This window comes from Danio rerio, chromosome 23, assembly GCF_052040795.2.
Source record: "Danio rerio strain M-AB ecotype USA chromosome 23, GRCz13ab, whole genome shotgun sequence".
In the NCBI taxonomy this organism is placed as follows: domain Eukaryota; kingdom Metazoa; phylum Chordata; class Actinopteri; order Cypriniformes; family Danionidae; genus Danio; species Danio rerio.
The window spans coordinates 30,020,772-30,038,741 of record NC_141043.1 but is presented as its reverse complement, the minus strand read 5'-3'; the positions used below and the strand labels follow the sequence as shown (position 1 = coordinate 30,038,741).

The 17,970-nt window shown below is 34.9% G+C and overlaps 1 long non-coding RNA gene across 7 annotated transcripts in view; it reads left to right on the top strand.

The window, feature by feature from the left end:
- Positions 1-17,970, top strand: part of LOC147831311 (uncharacterized) — a 109,203-nt gene that overhangs the window by 13,745 nt on the left and 77,488 nt on the right. For 2 of the 7 annotated variants that reach the window (XR_015523672.1, XR_015523668.1), the window contains exons 3-4: positions 5,169-5,233; positions 16,674-16,814. This is a non-coding gene — a long non-coding RNA (uncharacterized LOC147831311). Of the gene's footprint in view, positions 1-5,089; positions 5,234-16,673; positions 16,815-17,970 lie in introns of those variants that run through there. The other 5 variants (XR_015523671.1, XR_015523670.1, XR_015523669.1 and 2 more) reach the window with 3 other exon arrangements.

Below are 17,970 nucleotides of genomic sequence, written 5' to 3'. Positions count from 1 at the left end.
TGTGTTCACACCAGATACCAGAATAAATTGTGCATGAATTGACGCATGAACATTTTGTGTTTATTCACTATATTTACGCATCAAATTGGCATTATTCGCATGTCAAATTCACTTCAAAATAGAAAAGGATTTGCGTCATGGATAGGGCTTCTGTCTGTCCAAGGACTCTAGCTTTGTTGCTAATTGGCTAACATGGTTTTTATTGAGAGAGTAGCTGTGCTTTATGTGCCTTAGGAAAGCTGAAAAACAGCAACAACAGGCACTACGTTAATGCATCGCGAATGTCCGATGGAGTTCAGATTTTTTTGAACACAAGCGATTTGCACATGAAACACACCGACTTGTCTATTCGCGTATTGCATTGACTTAAAATCACTCGCACTTGACACTTCATCCGCAAAAGGTTTATTTTTCAAATGTGATTAAAACTAAACGGAATTACCAGTGCATTGAACCATTTTATTTATTTGTTTTTTCTCTGTGTGTTGCAAATATTTAATGTGATTTTAATATGTTGATTGCTCATGAAGCTGGTCTGTTTTCTTTGTAAAGGAACAATTCACTTTGCTAAAACAGAACTAAAAGCTGCTTGCTTTGACAGTGGGCCTGTTTTTGGATTCATTTTAGCAAAACAGGAATGAAAAAAAATGCTAATAGAATTTCACCTCAATTTAGTTCAATTCGATTACTTTATGGTAGCAACAGGATGGATGTGTTTTTGTGGCCAGGCTTTGGCATTGGTTGATAAGGCCTCTTTTATCTGCTGCAGGCATTCCCCTTTTTGGTTGTCTGGTGGTGATACACGTCTGGATGGGGCTGTCTTATTTATGACACCAATTACATGGCCACCATTAGCAAGGTCTTTAGCCTAATGAGTCGTGCAGGTGATTGGAAAGATGGCTCATGGAGCTGTATTGATGGAACTGTAAACAACTTCGCTGTATCATTTAAGCCTGTACCATGAGGTACTGTTGTTTTTGGGCAACAGTAGTCGCCTTAAAATTCTCATTATCTCACGTTTGCTCCTTCATATATGTAGGAAGTACCTCTGTGTGTGTTTTCTGTTGTGTCAACCAGTGAATAAACTATAGAAGTAGGTCATGCTGAAAGACTATTTAAATGTCATGACCTATGCAGCCTGGAAATAAAAATGTCATCTAGTCCTGTTTAGGTAAATCAGATTATCTGAATTGAATATAAACAGTGAGATCAAAACAAGAGAACAATTACTACTGTATTTCCCAACATGAGTAGATGAGTAGTTTTTTTAAAGCATATTTCATAAGGCAGCAAAAAAAAAAAATGTAAATGAGGTATTTGAAAAGAACATTGAACCATATTACAGAACCCTTTTCAAGGGAAAAAAGCAGGTCATCCAATAAAGACAAATGCACAAGAGAATAGGATAATGGAATTGCAAGCCAGTTCAGTACTGAAAGGGGTAAGGATCTCATCATGCAGTGTCTCAGTGTTGAAGCGAATCTGGGCTAAAAACCAAGTATCTGCAGCGATCAAAAGGCTGGACTAACATTTGCCAAGGAGCATGTTGTGTGGACAAAGATGTGGTTCAACATTGACTTTGGTGATGAAAGGTTTTTGGGTCTGATGGGAAACAATATGTTCATCATCAAACTGGGAAAAGGCTTAACGGAAAATGTGTGCAGTAGTCAGTGAAGGTGGAGTGTCTTGGTTTGGTGGATAATTTCTGCAGCAGAAGGCGCTTCGCTTCTTTTATACAATTATATAACAAAGTGATTTCCAATGTTTTTCAGAAGCTCCTTCATCAACATGCAGTTCCTCACAATTCATTATCTAATCATACAGCAGCATTGTCTATGAGCCTTGTAACACAGCAAAATGGATGAAACCATTAAAAAAATGAAAAAAAAAAGAAATAATGAAATGGCCTGACCACAGTCCTGATCTAACCCTTATTGAAAATATCTGTAAAATCCTTGGAAACAAAGTTCTGTCTGAAACCTGATTTATAGTCATGTGTTGAGTGACTGCTTTACCCCATAGCGCATACCGTGCATGTAGCTGATGCCATTGTATGTATTTTTCTGCATTCTGTCTGTTTTGCTCTGCAAGAACACTTCCAAAATGCTTGGTGACTTCTTTGCTGATGTTTTGAGTTTACATGGGAAATGTATGGAATGATAATGTTGAAGTAGCGTCACAATAGCCCAGTGGTTAGTGTACTGACATATGGTGCAGAAGCGCTCCGGGCATCCCAAGTTCAAATCCTGGCTAGTGGACCTTTCCCAATCTTACCCCTCATTCTCTCCCATTTCACTTCCTTTCAACCTACTGTCCTGTCCTGTCAAATAAAGGCAAAAATGTCAAAAATAAATGTTAAAATACATGCATACACAGAACATTTTTACAGTATGTCTGATAATATTTTTTCTTCTTGAGAAAGTCTTATTTGCTTTATTTCAGTTAGAATAATAGCAGTTTTTAATTTTTTAGGAACCATTTTACGGACAAAATGATTTGCCACTTTAAGCTATTTTTTTTTTCGATAGTCTACAGAACTTGCCTAATTACCCTAACCTGCCTAGTTAACCCGATTAACCTAGCTAAGCCTTTAAATGTCACTTTAAGCTGTATAGAAGTGTCTTGAAAAATATCTAGTCAAATATTATTTACTGTCATCATGACAAAGATAAAATAAATCAGTTATTAGAAATGAGTTATTAAAACTATTATGTTAAGAAATGTGCTGAAAAAAAATCTTCTCTCCGTTAAACATAAATTGGGGAAAAAAATAAACGGTGGCTAATAATTCAGGGGGGGATTATAATTCTGACATTACTGTAAATTTGTTCACCTCCAAGTCATTTGTCAACTATAACCTTCAGAATTTTTTGTTAATCTTTCTGCAAGCTACAATCATTAGCATTCTCTGATCTCAGTTATTTTGTAAAACTTGTACACTTGTAAAGATCATATCTGCATTATTACTCGAAAAAACAATTGTTCTCGAACTTTGATCTCCACTGTATATGATCTTGTCACATTATGAGACTGAATACAGTCTGCTTATAATGAACACAACGGAAGGCAGCATGTGGCATTTCTTCTATGATTTTCTTAGTCTGATCTCTCTGTGTGATTGTTAGCCATTCCAGCGTATGAAAAATGTATGAGAAGAGCTCTTCACTTCAGTGTTAATATTCACGCCGTGCATGGATGCAGACTCTCCGTATCTTGTCGGATGAAGACATTGAACAAGGGGAAACATCTCCCTGTGTACGTCTTCATGTTCCCATGACAACAGGCTTACCGCTGTGAAAATACATGAAGACATGGATTATATCTGTTCGTATAGAGAAAAACAAATCGACAAAGTAAGATAGCTTTCGGTTGTTTGGTCTGTATCAATGTGTAGTTAAAAATATGGAGCGTTTGTGAAAATATAGAGGATGTTCATCCAAACGTCAAGTCAAAACAGACCTTGCTGCAGGTTGAGATGATGAATATTTTATGTACTTACATGGAAACAAACCACCGCTGCTGTGGGGGTACTTTGATATACAGTGGAGCCTCAGTGAAAATGCTTGTATTTTCAAAACTGTCAATACTAAAGATAAAATCAGTAATATCACTAGAGTGATGCTATAAAATAATATCATGTGATTGCATAATGATAATAATAATGAAAATAATAATAATAATAGTTTCAAAAATGAACATGAATTTCAGAACATCTTTAATTAATTTTGCAGGACATTACTTATATCAGTAACATTTTACAAAAATGTTTCATTTGTCAAATTTCTTTACTGAACAAACAAACAATGAACGATACAGCTACAGCAGTTAATAATTTTCATAAATGCTTTTTTTTTTTTTACATATAATAATATATTTTTTAAATGTTTAAATTAGAGCTGCACAATATATCTTTTCAGCATAGGTATAGCAATGTGCGAATTTGCAATAGTCACTTCGCAGGATCTCAAGCGACTTCAAGTGATTTGAAACCATCTGGAAGTAAGAAATACTAAAGATTGCCACTTTAATAAAGATCAATTGTGTTTAATTATTTCTACAATGTAGACTATGCTGTGTTATTTTACATTTTATTATTGTATTTATGTATCTGTTAAGTCCTGTTTTATTTGCATTTGTGTTTTTTATTGATTTTTTTTTTGTATATATTTATTTATTTTTTCATAATTTTGCACATTTTTATGTATGTGCACTCTCCTAAACCATCCCAATCAACAAAAAGTTATGAATTCTTTCCAAACAGAGTTATCTTGAGAAATTATATTCATATTGCAATATCTATCAGCTCTGGTGGGTAAGACCTGGGTATTGGCAGGTTGCAAATAATTTTTACATTGTAGTTTTCTTAAAGCAGGGTTCAACAATAAGGATGGCCCAATATGCGTGCAAATGTGATCTTAGAATCGAGACGCAGCACGACTGACAAAAATCACTGTGTTTGCGCGAGCAAAAGCAGGTGTATGAGAGGATGATTACTCGGGCACACAGGTGATGTGATGTGCGGGACTGTTAAAAAGCAATTATTTTGTTAATATAATTATCATACTTTGCAATAACATTGCTTTAATATGAGATTAACTCCCCATTTATGTGTAGTTGCTTTAATATGAGATTATCTCCCCATTTATGTGTAGTAACCTCGGATCTGGGACATTTAGCCAGGACAGATTAATGTGCATATTTTAGACATGACAATAGATCTTTATAAATGTCAATTAAAACAAAAAAGAAAAAGAAAAGTTTTGTCTGATAAAAAGTGCATTTTATTTGCTTTTTTTGGACACATTTAAAGCTCAAACTCAAACTCCTCTATCGACGCTACGGGAGGGAGCACTGGGCTCAATCTTATGAGCTGTCGACTGACTGATTAACTCACTGACTGAATGACTGACTGGCTGACAATTGACCAATCAACTGATCAACCATCCCCCTTCCCTAAACCTATTTGACAGTGTTTTAAAAAGCAATCCATAAAAAGAAAAGCCCTCGCCTGTTTTTAACAACGTTTTCAGGTTTACCACATTCTCACCCTGTTATTTACTTGTTTATTTTATTTTTTGCCTTTTGTTTTTGTCTTACCCGCTTTCTGGAACCGTTGTTTGCCGGACTTGAACTATGTCGTCATGGTCAACTCCTCTCTGCGCCTCAAGTCCACCAACTTATGCGATGAGCCACTGGACAAACTGGTAACAGTGGGAAAGCTCTCCATATGGAGGTAAGCGTGAAAAGGAATGGCATCATACTGCCCCGTAGCGTTCGTTTTAAAAGTCAATAAGACCTTCTGGCTACATAATTCACGATCTCCAGAAATGTATATAAGGGGACATTTTAAGAATGAGCCTATCTTGCATACAGCAGAGCTGAGGTAAAAACTAAACTCTACTGACTGCTTTTTTAAAGGGAAGGGGCTAGTCCCACCTGTCTTCATGATGCGTTTATTCAAATTACAAATAGAAAAAAAAACTCACATTTCAAAGCACTTTACGGGACCTTTAAACTTCACAAATAATCTGAAAGTGTAAAATAATATGCAGTTTTTCTGTGGATCATGTGCTTTTCCAATCTATGAACCACAGATCAATGCAATTATTTAACTCTTCGTCATGATGTTGTAGTAAAACCTGCCAAGGTACACACGTGATACTTTTTGTTAGTACAAATCAAATCCTTTTTACCTGTCTATTAAAAAGAGCAACTGCAAAGTGAAAAAATAGCAGTGAAGCATCACAAAAGCACTATCAAATACCAAAAACAGGACTTGTTTTTGGATCCCATCTGCAGCACAGAACATAAAGTCACTGTGTGTTTCTTACATAACCTCTTTCATGCTCACTTTGTGCTTGGCTTCCCATAAGTCTGTATGGGTACATGGAGAAACATCCTCCAAGTGCTTGTTCAGGGACTGTTATTCCTAATTGCAGCCTTGTCATTGGGTTTTAACATCACTTCTCATTCAGTTCAGTTCCTCGATCCTCAGCTTTTCCTTAAGAGCTGTACCCTTAAAATACAACCTTAGTTCAACAATAACGGCAGCTATTTTTTGCTCTGTATTGAATGGTCAGGCTACAAGACGGCAAGGTGGAAGTGAGGATCTGACACAATATAATACTTTCCCACAGTGTGTAATTTTCTCTTTTTACTTAATGGCACAGATGTACTTTTTGGATCTCGGTATGATAAATCTCATGGTTCTTCACAACACGTTATGAATTGTAGCCACAATGGAAGTGAGAAAAAGGCCTTGGGGGTTTTATAACCGTTATTACATTCCTCTCGGGAATACTTAAATCTGAATTGCGTCAAGCAGTGGTCAGTTATTTCATGATGTTCAATGATGTCTGTGTGTTTCAAACTGCTTGTCTCGAAACAAGAACTGGCTCTGCTTTCATGTTGACTAAAGAAAGGTCTAAAGATGCACTATTTTTAGGGATGCACAAATATTGGAATTTAATATTGGAATTTAATATTGGATAACCGACAACTACAGTGCATTCGAAAAGTATTCATAGCGCTTCACTTTTCTTGCATTTTTTATGTTACAGCCATATTCCAAAATGGATTAAATTTATTTATTTTCTCAAAATTCTACACACAATACCCCATTCTGACAATGTGAAATTATATTTTTTTAATTGTTTCAAATTCATTAAAAATAAAAAACCTTGTCTACATAAGTATTCACAGCCTTTGCTCAATACTTTGTTGATGCACCTATGGCAGCAATTACAGCCTCAAGTCTTTTTGAATATAATGCCACAAGCTTTTTTCCAGACAACTCTTGTTTTTCACACTTAGAGAAATGAACCATCAAAGCAAAGAAAAAGATAACAGTTACTAAAGGTATGAATATTCCTCTTTGCAGTACCTCTCAAGCTCTATCAGGTTTGATGGGAACTGATGGTGTACAGCCATTTTCAGATTTCTCCAGAGATATTTAATAGGACTTAGGTCTGGGTTCTGGCTGGGCCACTCAAGGACATTCTCTGAGTAGTTGTGAAGCCACTCCATTGATATTTAGGGGGTTTGCTTTGGGTCATTGTCCAGCTGGAAGATGAACCGTCGCCTTAGTCTGAGGTCAAAAGCATGCTTGGTCTGTGCTTTGACATGCAATGTCAACCCTCGGACCTTATATAGACAGGTGTATCTCCCTTTTTAAATCATGTCCAATCAACTTAATTTACCACAGGTGAACTCCAATTAAGCTGCTTAAACATCTCAAGAATGATAGGTGGAAACAAAATGTACCTGTGCTCAATTTAGATCTTCAAAGGCTGTGAATACTTATGTACATGTGATTTTTCTGGTTTTTATATATAATAAATTTGCAACAATTTCAAAAAATATTTTTTCACATTGTCATTATGCTGTATTGTGTGTTGGATTCTGATGAAATAAATAATTTTAGTCCATTCGGAATAAGGCTGTAACATAAAAATATGTAGAAAAAATGAAGCGGTATTAACACTTTCTGGATGCACTGTATAATTATTAAAATTGTCTTAAATAACTTTAACATAACTTTATCTGCTGGTGTGACTGCTAATACAGTGGAAAATGCAAAAAAATGCCTGCAGGGTTGTCAAACTCAGTTCCTGGAGGGCCGCAGTTTGAACCCATGCTTCAACACACTTACAGTACCTGCAGGTTTCAAACAAACCTGATGGGCTCAGTTAGTTAGATCAGGCTTTTTAAAGTAGGATTAAAGCTAAACTGTGCAGAGGCTCCTGGAACTGAGTTTGACACCTGTGCCTTAGGGTGTTTTCAATTTCAGATTGAATTGAAGTGTATTGTACAAGTATTTGTGGATTGTATGTTGATTATTTTAATTTGTTGATGTGTACGTTGTACATTAGTAATTTCTAAAAACAACCTGAATTTAATACATAACTGACACTAACCGTACACTTTTTGTGTCTCAACATGATTTTGGGACATATCAGGGCACAAATCTGTACACTCACCTGCTACTGTATAAGGTACACCTTACTCGTACTGAGTTGGACCAGTCTGACATTGATACAAAGCAGGATGCGGGGATCCGCGCTTACATGTTGTTGCACCAAATTGTAACCCTACCATTCGAATGTTGCAGCAGAAATTGAGACTCCTCAGACCAGGAAACGTTGTTCCAATCTTCTATTGTGCAATTTTGGTGAGCCTGTGCGAATTGTAGCCTCTGTTTCCTGTCCTTAGCTGACATGAGTGGCACCCGGTGTGGCCTTCTGCCTCAAGATTTGTTGTGTTGTGCGTTCAGAGATGCTCTTCCGAAAACCTCAGTTGTAAAAAGTAGTTATTTGAGTTACTGTTGCCTTTTTATCAGCTGGAACCAGTCTGGTCATTCTCCTCTGATCATTCAACAAGGCATTTGCGCCCACAAAACTGACACTTTCTGGATATTTTCTATTTTTCTGACCAAACCCTAGAGATGGTTGTGCGTGTAAATCCCCGTAGATCAGCAGTTTCTAGAAACAACCGTGTCACGTTCAAAGTAACTTAAATCACCTTTCGTTTGCAGCAGATCGTCTTGACCATGTCTACATGCCTAAATGCATTGAGTTGCTGCCTTGTGATTGGCTGATTAGAAACTTGCATTAACGAGAAGTTGGACAGGTGTACCTAAAAAAGTGGCCGGTGAGTGTACATTTATCTATTTTTATAAAAGTTTTTTAAACAAATTTTTAAAAACATGTATTCTATGCAACAAAAAAAAATGCAGGATAATATTCAGTCATTATTCTAAAAAATAAAAACCTCAGACAAGGTGACCTCAATCCAGAGCATATATAACTTACATGTAATCCAGCTCTGGCACTTACACTGAAAAAGCGTATTTGTGCATTTGGGTGAGTCGTCTGGCTTTGACAGGGATGAATCATCCTGGCCGTGTTCGGTACACAGTGGTTTACCCCCCTCCTTGTTGTTTGGCAGATTTACTTGCAGGACACGGTTGGTCAACGCTTGAGTGCTCGCCGATATTTTGTTCTGTTTCTTTCGCTTGGAGGTAATGAGAACAATGCCAGTAAACCTGACTTGTGGCTTGAATCCACGGCTTTGCTCCGGCTGCCCCACTCAATGCATTCAACACTGTCACATTGGGCACATCAGACCAGAGCCTTTGTGTGCACTGTTGCCTAGTGATGGCATGAGAAAAAGCACAATGCCAATGTGTGTGTGTGTGTGTGTGTGTGTGTGTGCATATCTTTCAATGTTTGTGTCTTGTTTCGGTTTATGCAGAGCAGGCATGCGGATATTGTTATAATCGGAACCAATATTTAATTAGACGATTAAATTAGCAGCAGTATGAATCACCCAAACAAACACACAAAGATGAATTGAATCGTAGCTAAATTTGCTCATCCAGACAGGAAACACGGAAACACTTGAGTTGCTTGACTGAATTGTGGACAGGACATACCGTTTAATGTGTTTGGATGTGTCCTAGAAACACAAGGAAGATTTTGGTGCTGCTTTTGGAAAAAACGAGTCTGGCGGAGCTTTAGGAACACTGAACAATTGATCATGTCTGTGTTTGCCCTATAGAGAGCGAGTGGGTGGACAGGGTGCTCATGGGAGACTACAGGATCAGGCTACTGTCAGCTACTTGCAGGATGATTAAAAGAGCACACGCATGGAAAAGACATTTTGCTTGGGTAAACAGTATTGTTTATAGTGGTTAATAACATTTCATGAATACATTTGCGCCATTTAGAGGGGTTTACGAGAAATCATTTGGATAGAAAATGAACACAGAGCAAAAAACCTATGATGCTTGATATTGTAATTAGGTATGTATAACCGTATTACAATAATATATTACTATACATTATATATTTACAGTGCTCAGCATATATAAGTACACCTCACAAATCTCTTGTTTAAATTAATATTTTCTATAGGAAGCTTTGCAATGTTATATTTGTGCATATACATTAGTTTAGTCAGTACTAAAACCAAATCTGAAGCTTATCTAACAAATAAACTTTTGATAACGAGTTAAAATTAATACTCCCAAATTTATATGCATGTAAAAAATAGTCGATAAAAAGTTTTTAAAAAGAGCAAAATTCAAGAGAAACAAAAATGTATACAATTTTGTTGAAATTTTGTAGTTTGTAACTTTTTTCCTTAATATTTCGCAGGAATTTTAATGTAATATCTTTTAATCTCTGAAGATGTTTAGTGAAAATATTATTTTAGGTATGTAATAATCAGCAAAAAATATTAGAAATGTAAACTTTAGGTGAGCAGGTTACATTCTAACCCCGTATACTAACAGCACGCTCCATGATGAGATTTGCAGTGCTGAGCAATTTGGCTGTTTGCACCAGGCGAAACGCGACAGAATGTCACTTTTCTGTTGTTCAGCTGCAAGAAACTGAATTAATTTCTAAAATATAAATTTGAGGTGTTGTTTAGAACAAGAACTTCTATCACGTGTCATTGCTTTTATATAGAACAAGATATAAATCTGCCTTTAGCGTCAATCGTCAGACCCGCTCTTTGGTTCTCAGTCTGGCAACCTGTGCTTGCATTTTTTTTGTACCAGAAGTGCAATACCTAGTTCGACCACTGTATGTCAGACTTACATACTGCACCTTTAAACCTGCAAACACAAATAATTTTGGGGGAATTTTGAAAAAATTGAAATGCTTCCAACGAACGTTTTGCGCTTCTAAAGCCACCACACATACATTGTGTTTCGTCTGAATCTTCTGAGGTGCAGGTCATTTATTATATATAAAAAAAGGTCAAGTGGCTTCTCCAACTACAGCAATGTCCTTTTTTATTGATATTTGGAACCAGTCTATCAGGAGGTAATGATTTTGTCCTCTTCGACTCAGAAGAAATTGTGCTTTATTTGCAAATGTTTTATGCGATATTCTAGTTATGGTTGGGTCAATAGACGATGCCATCATCCATCGCCGATGGCTGATAGGCATTACGATGCTGAGCTGGCATCGCGATCCTCCGCCCTGCTCCCCCGTCGCAGCAGCAACCCGCTCGCGCACTTAGGACCCGTTTACACTAAAGTTAGTTTTAAAATGGCATTTTAGAATAAAAACCATCCATGTCCGCACTTGTGTTTTACCTAGCGTTTCTGATAAGATCTCCCTCCACACTATACCGCTGAAAACGCACATCAAGTGACCACACACACACACAGGTATGCACGAGTCTGAGCTCCAGCAATCAGCAGATTTGAGCCTCAGATACTGTTAGTTGGTTTCTGTTGGTTGTGCAATTTTCTTACCAACTAAGTTTTTCTGACGCCATTTTAATGACACAGATCACTCTGCTTATTCATTCCTGCAGAAAAAATAATTGACTAGTGGTAATTTATGTGTAACTTATTTTTATTTATTAAGGATTTGGGTATGGGTAAAATAAAGACCATGTGAGTCAGGTAGTTTAGTTCCATTGTGAATTAATTAATTATTCATAAATGATTAATTCACTGCCACCTACGATGACTATGCCATCGTCAATCGCAAAGTTTCATGTTAGACATTGTAAAATGCCAAATTGGTCAATCACTCAAACCTAATTCCAGTTTTGCGCACAAGTCGACTTCTGAGGAGTCCTCTGAGGAGGTGGGTTTTAAAGCTGCGTAATAGTTCTTAATCTGTCGGTTTGTCAGGCTTGCTTCAATATATTCTGTTTTTAGACCAACAACAGCGTTTTAAACTCTGAAATCAGATTTTTTCATCGTACAACAGTCTCTTATGGATGTCTTAAAAAAATTGAGGGAATATTAATTTCTCAGTTCATGACCTCTTTAATAGTCACTCTTGTGGATGTTGAGTGATTTGTGTTACTCGGGTAAATGGAGGCCACATGTTATCCTCTGAGCTCCGTCTGCTTCATTAGTCCGCCCAGAGCTCACAGACGCTTATGGACCTTCACAAATGGAGTGCCACGTCAAATATGTCAAATTATTATTGCCCCAAAAAATGTATGCATTTACACACACACAACTGAAATGTTGTGACTCGGTATGAAAACAGGAGTGACACTGGAGAGCGTGAAGCGTTTGACAGTATTTTGGAGAACGCTGATGGCTGCACTGCGGCAGAGAATGTGTGTGAGAGACAGAGGGAGTTTGCCAGTGTCTGTGGTTTTTGCTGCAGAGGCAGAAGCTCATCAGTAATCAGAGAGCGATGCACACTTTCCCTTCTCACATACATTCAGACAAAGAGACCTAACAGTGATCTGGTTATTAGGATCGCAGCTCGCCGTTCTTTCAGACACACGTCGAAAACTGATTGTTGGACAGCGAGGTGTTTTATTAAAGACTCACCTGTCACAACAAGATCAGTGGGGCAGGGAAATGACTTTCATAGCAAATTGCTTTGTGGATAGAATAATTGTGCAAATGAAGGAAACATTTGCTAATGGCTATATATCAGTCCAAAGGTTTTGGAGAATCCCACTTTGGAGATCTAGACTGTAGTTATTCAAATGAAAGGTGACCCTTTTTTTTAGGGTATGATTCACTTAATTAAAAAATCAAACAACTAAGACTATTAGGTCAATAAACTCTTAATGTGCTGCTTGTTAATAGCTTAATGTTGGGTAGGATTAGGGATATATAGATCATAATATAAAGGGATAGAAAGATCTTAATTAATTATTAGAAAAACAGTTAATATCTTAATGATGGACAGTAATGCCGGTTGTTAATAGTGTGAATTGTTACTTAAAAGTGTTACCAAATTATACAATGTCATACATATGACATACTAGTTCAGTAATAATGAATTAAGTATATTTAATATTAAATATGTATAATTATTAATGCCCATTTAATGTTACTGCATGATTTTTTGTATAAATATATAGTACAGAACAAAGATTGTTTAGTAAAAAGTGTTTTTTTATTATTTGGTATAAGTGCACTAAATAAGAAACTTTTACATTTATTATTTTTATTAATAATTAAAACCTAAAAATCTAAATAAAAATATAAAAATGTGTTACATTTTTAACGGCAATGAAATTAATTAAATTAATACAATACCTTTTTTATTTGATTATTATTGTTAAATGTATGATTAATAACTGTTTACTATATTTATTTATGAATCGTAATAGTTAACTTAATTTACTGTCCGATTTTAAAAACTATTATTATCATTTTTAATGATCATTTAATTTTGCTATTTTAGAAAGTGTTTTTAGTCACCCACAGCATTTAGATTTAATCATAATCAATAATTAAATTAAATATTTTGTTATCTCTTTTGCCCAAGATATTTGAAAAATTTGTGATAATTTTCCAGTAATTTCATTTTATTACTCTGATTATTATTATTATTAATACTATTATTTTTAATGGCCACTTATTTTACCCCTTTTTCAAGACTTAAGATAAGTCTTTTGTGTCACCACAATGTGTCTGTAAAGTTTTAGCTCAAATAACCCATCAGATTATTTATTATACCATTCAGAATATTGGGATTTTCTGCTTTGAACACAATGTAGCTTTTTTTTTTTGTTGCCTGTGCCTTTAATGCTAGTTTTTTTTTTCCGGCCACCGTTCCCACATGCCTGTCAGAGTGTGCCTCAATCTTCACCTCAGCTGTGTCAGATAAACAGCACAGTGACAGACATGAAGAAAGCAGATCTCACGCAACGTTTGTGAGAAATACTACAGTAAGAACCTTAACAATGATTATTTGATGTATTTAAGTTAATGAAGTTAATGAGTCGATGAAAATGATGACTCGCACACTGTCGTTCCAAAGTTCACACACACACAGCATTTTTACATGCAAATATGACAGGATACATGTTAATATTCACTGCTGTATGGACATCCATAATGTTAATGCACAAAATAAACCTGAATTAATGTCCAAAAACAGGATTGAAGCATCTTCTTTTATAATTGTACTGACATGCGGCTGTGGTGATAAAGTAAAGTCGTAAAATCATTTTAAAAGCGTACAACTCATTCTTGATCACATTTGATGATGATTGATGATCACAGAGAGCTAAACAGATCTTTTAATCCCAGTTGCTTTGCGCACTTCCTGCCTTGTTGATGTTATTATACGCGTTACTACTGAGATTTGTTAATACGTGGCTGTCAGTTAATTCGTTGTGGGGAAACCACACTCCTACGTCATGTTGCGGTGGGCCTCAAAATGAGAAGGATTTGGATCCTATTTTAACATCAGGAGATTTCAAAAAAGCCCCTATGTGACTGTGGACACACTATACCTACACACAGTTCGCTACAAACAGCTTCAAAAAGAAAAAGTTATTTCGTCATTTTAAATTTTGATTCTTATTTTTGTTATCTGTAATTAAATACTTTTGACAGAAATATTGCCTCTCTGATTGCTTCATGTCTTCTAGATTCAATTATGGCTAACTATACACAACATAACCGTAAATATAGATCATGGAAAATGTCAATACAAAAAGAAGCAAACGATTTAAAATAGGCTACAATACATTAAAACAAAATCAAATATAGGCAGCAGATTTATCTGGCTCTTCGACTGTGCCATAGCCTTTAACCATATCTGTTCATAGCCCAATGAGCAATTTCTTTCCCGGTGCCTGTCCAGATGTTGGCCTAATTTATTATGACTCTGAATGTATGTACATACAGTATGAGTAAGTTTACTGCCCTTTAATGTTTGTCGAGGAGTGTGTTTTATTCTAGCGGAGGTGAGACTGGACTCTTTAGGTCCTTGCTCTGTCTCTGCATGTGTCTTGCATGGCATTTAGCAATAACCCAGACCCTTCCAGCCTGCTTTCATAAGTGCCGTGGAGAGGATCAAAAGCACTGCAGGAGTCGAGAGGTCAGAGAGCCAGGAAACTCACTGGTCTGAGGCAGGAGGTCAATGCTTTTGATAAACCCCTGCAATGAAAAGGGACTATGGGGGTCTGTGTAGTTTAAAATCTTATGTTATATGACTTTTAAATGCATTGTTGTAGTTTTAATATTAAAAAAACTTTAAATATTTATTTGAAGGAACTTAAAAGCCTTTTGGGTTGCTATTTGTTGTTGTTATTATTATTTTTAATGATATATTTTTGGCTAATACACAGTTTTTCATGTCTCTTATGTTTATGTTCAGTTATTTCATGCAATGAAAACAACATATTCTGTGCCATAAAAGTGAAATTACTTAATCAAGACATTTGAGCCTGAGAAAAATTTAAACATTTTTGAAAATTTGCATCTGAACGCTACATTTCATCTTAGATATTTTTTTTCTTCTGGAATGAAAGTCTTTTTTGTTGTTGTTAGGCTGGAATAAAAGCAGTTCTTCATTTTTTTTTAATAATTTGAAAGATGTTATTAGCCCCTTAAGAAATTATTTATTTTTGATTTTTTTTTTTCTTTAAATTACCCCAACTTGCCTGATTAACCTCATTAACCTAGTAAAGCCTTTGAATTGCATAAGCTTTAAGTTGAATACAGTAATAAATAGTAAAATGTGAATGGTGAAGACAAAAAAGTTGAAAAATGTTTTCATCAAAATCATTTTCTCACCGTTTATAAATATAAATATTTGGGAAATGTTTGTTAAAGAATTAAAATGTCACAAGATGGCTAACAATTTTGCCTTCAACTGTATATTTATCACCAAAAATAATTATTATTACATCATTCTAAACTAATTAAGTATAAAAATCAGCTTAAGTTTATTGCGTATTGTTAGAAATTGTTCTGTTTATGTTATGATTCTTTTGACAGAAATTAGGGATTTTCATACACATACACAGTTAAATTCAGTTTTGAAGTGTGTTGGAGCTGCATTTATGGCTAATAGGTTTGTCATTAACAATGGAACTTTTATTTTAATTCACATTTTAAGAGTCTTCTTCATTTTTCTGTTAATTTTTTTTGCTGGAAAATATTTTATGCAGTAACCTTCTACAGAATATTTCAATTTCATGTGTATATCAATGTGTTTTTGTAATTATTTGTACAAATTACTTAAACCATTTCAAAAGTTAAAACTAGTGCAAAAAATTATTTTCAATATGTACAGGAAATCATTGAAAACATTGAAAAACCCGGAAATGTTACTGGGGGTTTATCACAAGAGTTTTGAACTTCTATGACTTAAACAAAGGTAATATTATATTGTAATCAAATTCAATGAAGTTCCTCACCCAATAAAGGATCAACACTGACTAATTACTATTATTATTTTAGTTTTTTTAATGTTTAAACATCGATTAACTTCAGTGTTTATTTTATTGCTAGAAAATATGATACAGGATTGATTTTATTTCTCCAAGAAAATATAAGAAAATACTTTCAAACTTTAATACAGAATTCAGTGTGTAACTATTTTCTGTTAAATACTTTTAAAAATTCATCAGCAGTTTCTGTGCAAAATATTTGTTTAAGCCAATTTTGTTTAATAGTATTTAAAATGACAGTCCTTGTTTGCACACCGAATTAAAACTTACAAAAGTAATTTCACAGCTGGTTAAGGCTCTCACCATCTGCATGCTTGCATGTAAACAAGCATTGCATGTAAACAACATACCTGCACTTCTTTAATCTAATTTTCCACTTTGTTGTAAGCTTCAATAGACGCTTAGTTTAGCATGTTTTATAATGGAAAGCTTTTTTTTTTTTTACATGCGCCGACTGAGTAACTTCATTAAGGTTGTCTTTGCAGAGCTGTGTTGAAGAAGCACATGTCCTCCTGGCATCGCTCCTCTTTTGGACACTGGCAGCAGTTTGTGCTTCTTGACCCTCCCAGATGTTGTGTCGTGGGACAGATGTGCAGCCCAGCTCGATATCCAAGGAAGGGAGGCAAGTAAGTACTTATGTTATACTGGCTGATGAAAGAGAAAGACTTGCCAATGAGACAGACCAATTCTCCTCAGGGGGTTGACAACAGAAATAGAGGGTTTGTGTTGGTGATAGAAATGTCATAGTTTTTGAAATATACAAACTATCAAGCAGTTACTTTTTATTTAATAATAAATGTTTGAAATGTAGGGATAATAGGATATTTTGGGACAAATTGAATATGAAAAGAATATTCAAAATAATTAGTTAATAATCACGATGGATGTAAAAATGACCTGCCAGTCTCACTGTAAAATGTTTTGTTGTATAAGTCTAGGATATATATATATATATATATATATATATATATATATATATATATATATATATATATATATATATATATATATATACATATAATAGTGAAGCCAATAGTTATGAACTTGAGGTTGTGTTGTGTTCTAATATTATTTAAAGGCACAGCTCATATTCACAACAAACAAGGCATAGTTTGATGATGCTCTTGCTGAGTGTGGAATCATAGGAGTTGTTGTCTTCATTACATCATATGGGACTTCTCATGTTCATGGATGAGCTACAGTATTAAAGGCTTATTATCAAGTAGAGTAGAGCTGAATAGAAATGAAGCCAAAGCCACTGCATCTTGTTCTTCCGGTTATCATATGGAGAACAAGCAGCTGTTTTGTATTAGATAAATATAAAATACATTTATGGTTCTGTTGTAATGCTGCTCCGTGCTGCACGTTAAATTAATAAAGTACAATTAAATTAATAAAGTACATAAGTCAGCAAAACATATAACACTGTTTTAGTGTTTTTTTTATACTTTAATAAAAAAAAAAACACATACATATAGCGCCTGTATTATTTTCACAATATAAGTTTGGATTGTGTTTTTGATGATACTGTTAAGCATTAAAGACCATCAAATATCTAACCAACCTTTTTTTGAACGGAGGTATATTACATACATAAAGCTACAGCAGTTGTTCATAATAAATAAATAGAGTAACTGAAATAGCACATAATTTAAATGAGTAAAGGTTAATGACAAACTTTGATGTAGGCTTTTCAAAAATGAATTAAGGTATAGAATGTTTTGAAAGCTTGACGTTTGAAGATGCTTGTAAAAAAGTAATTAGTAGTTAGTTACGGGTTTT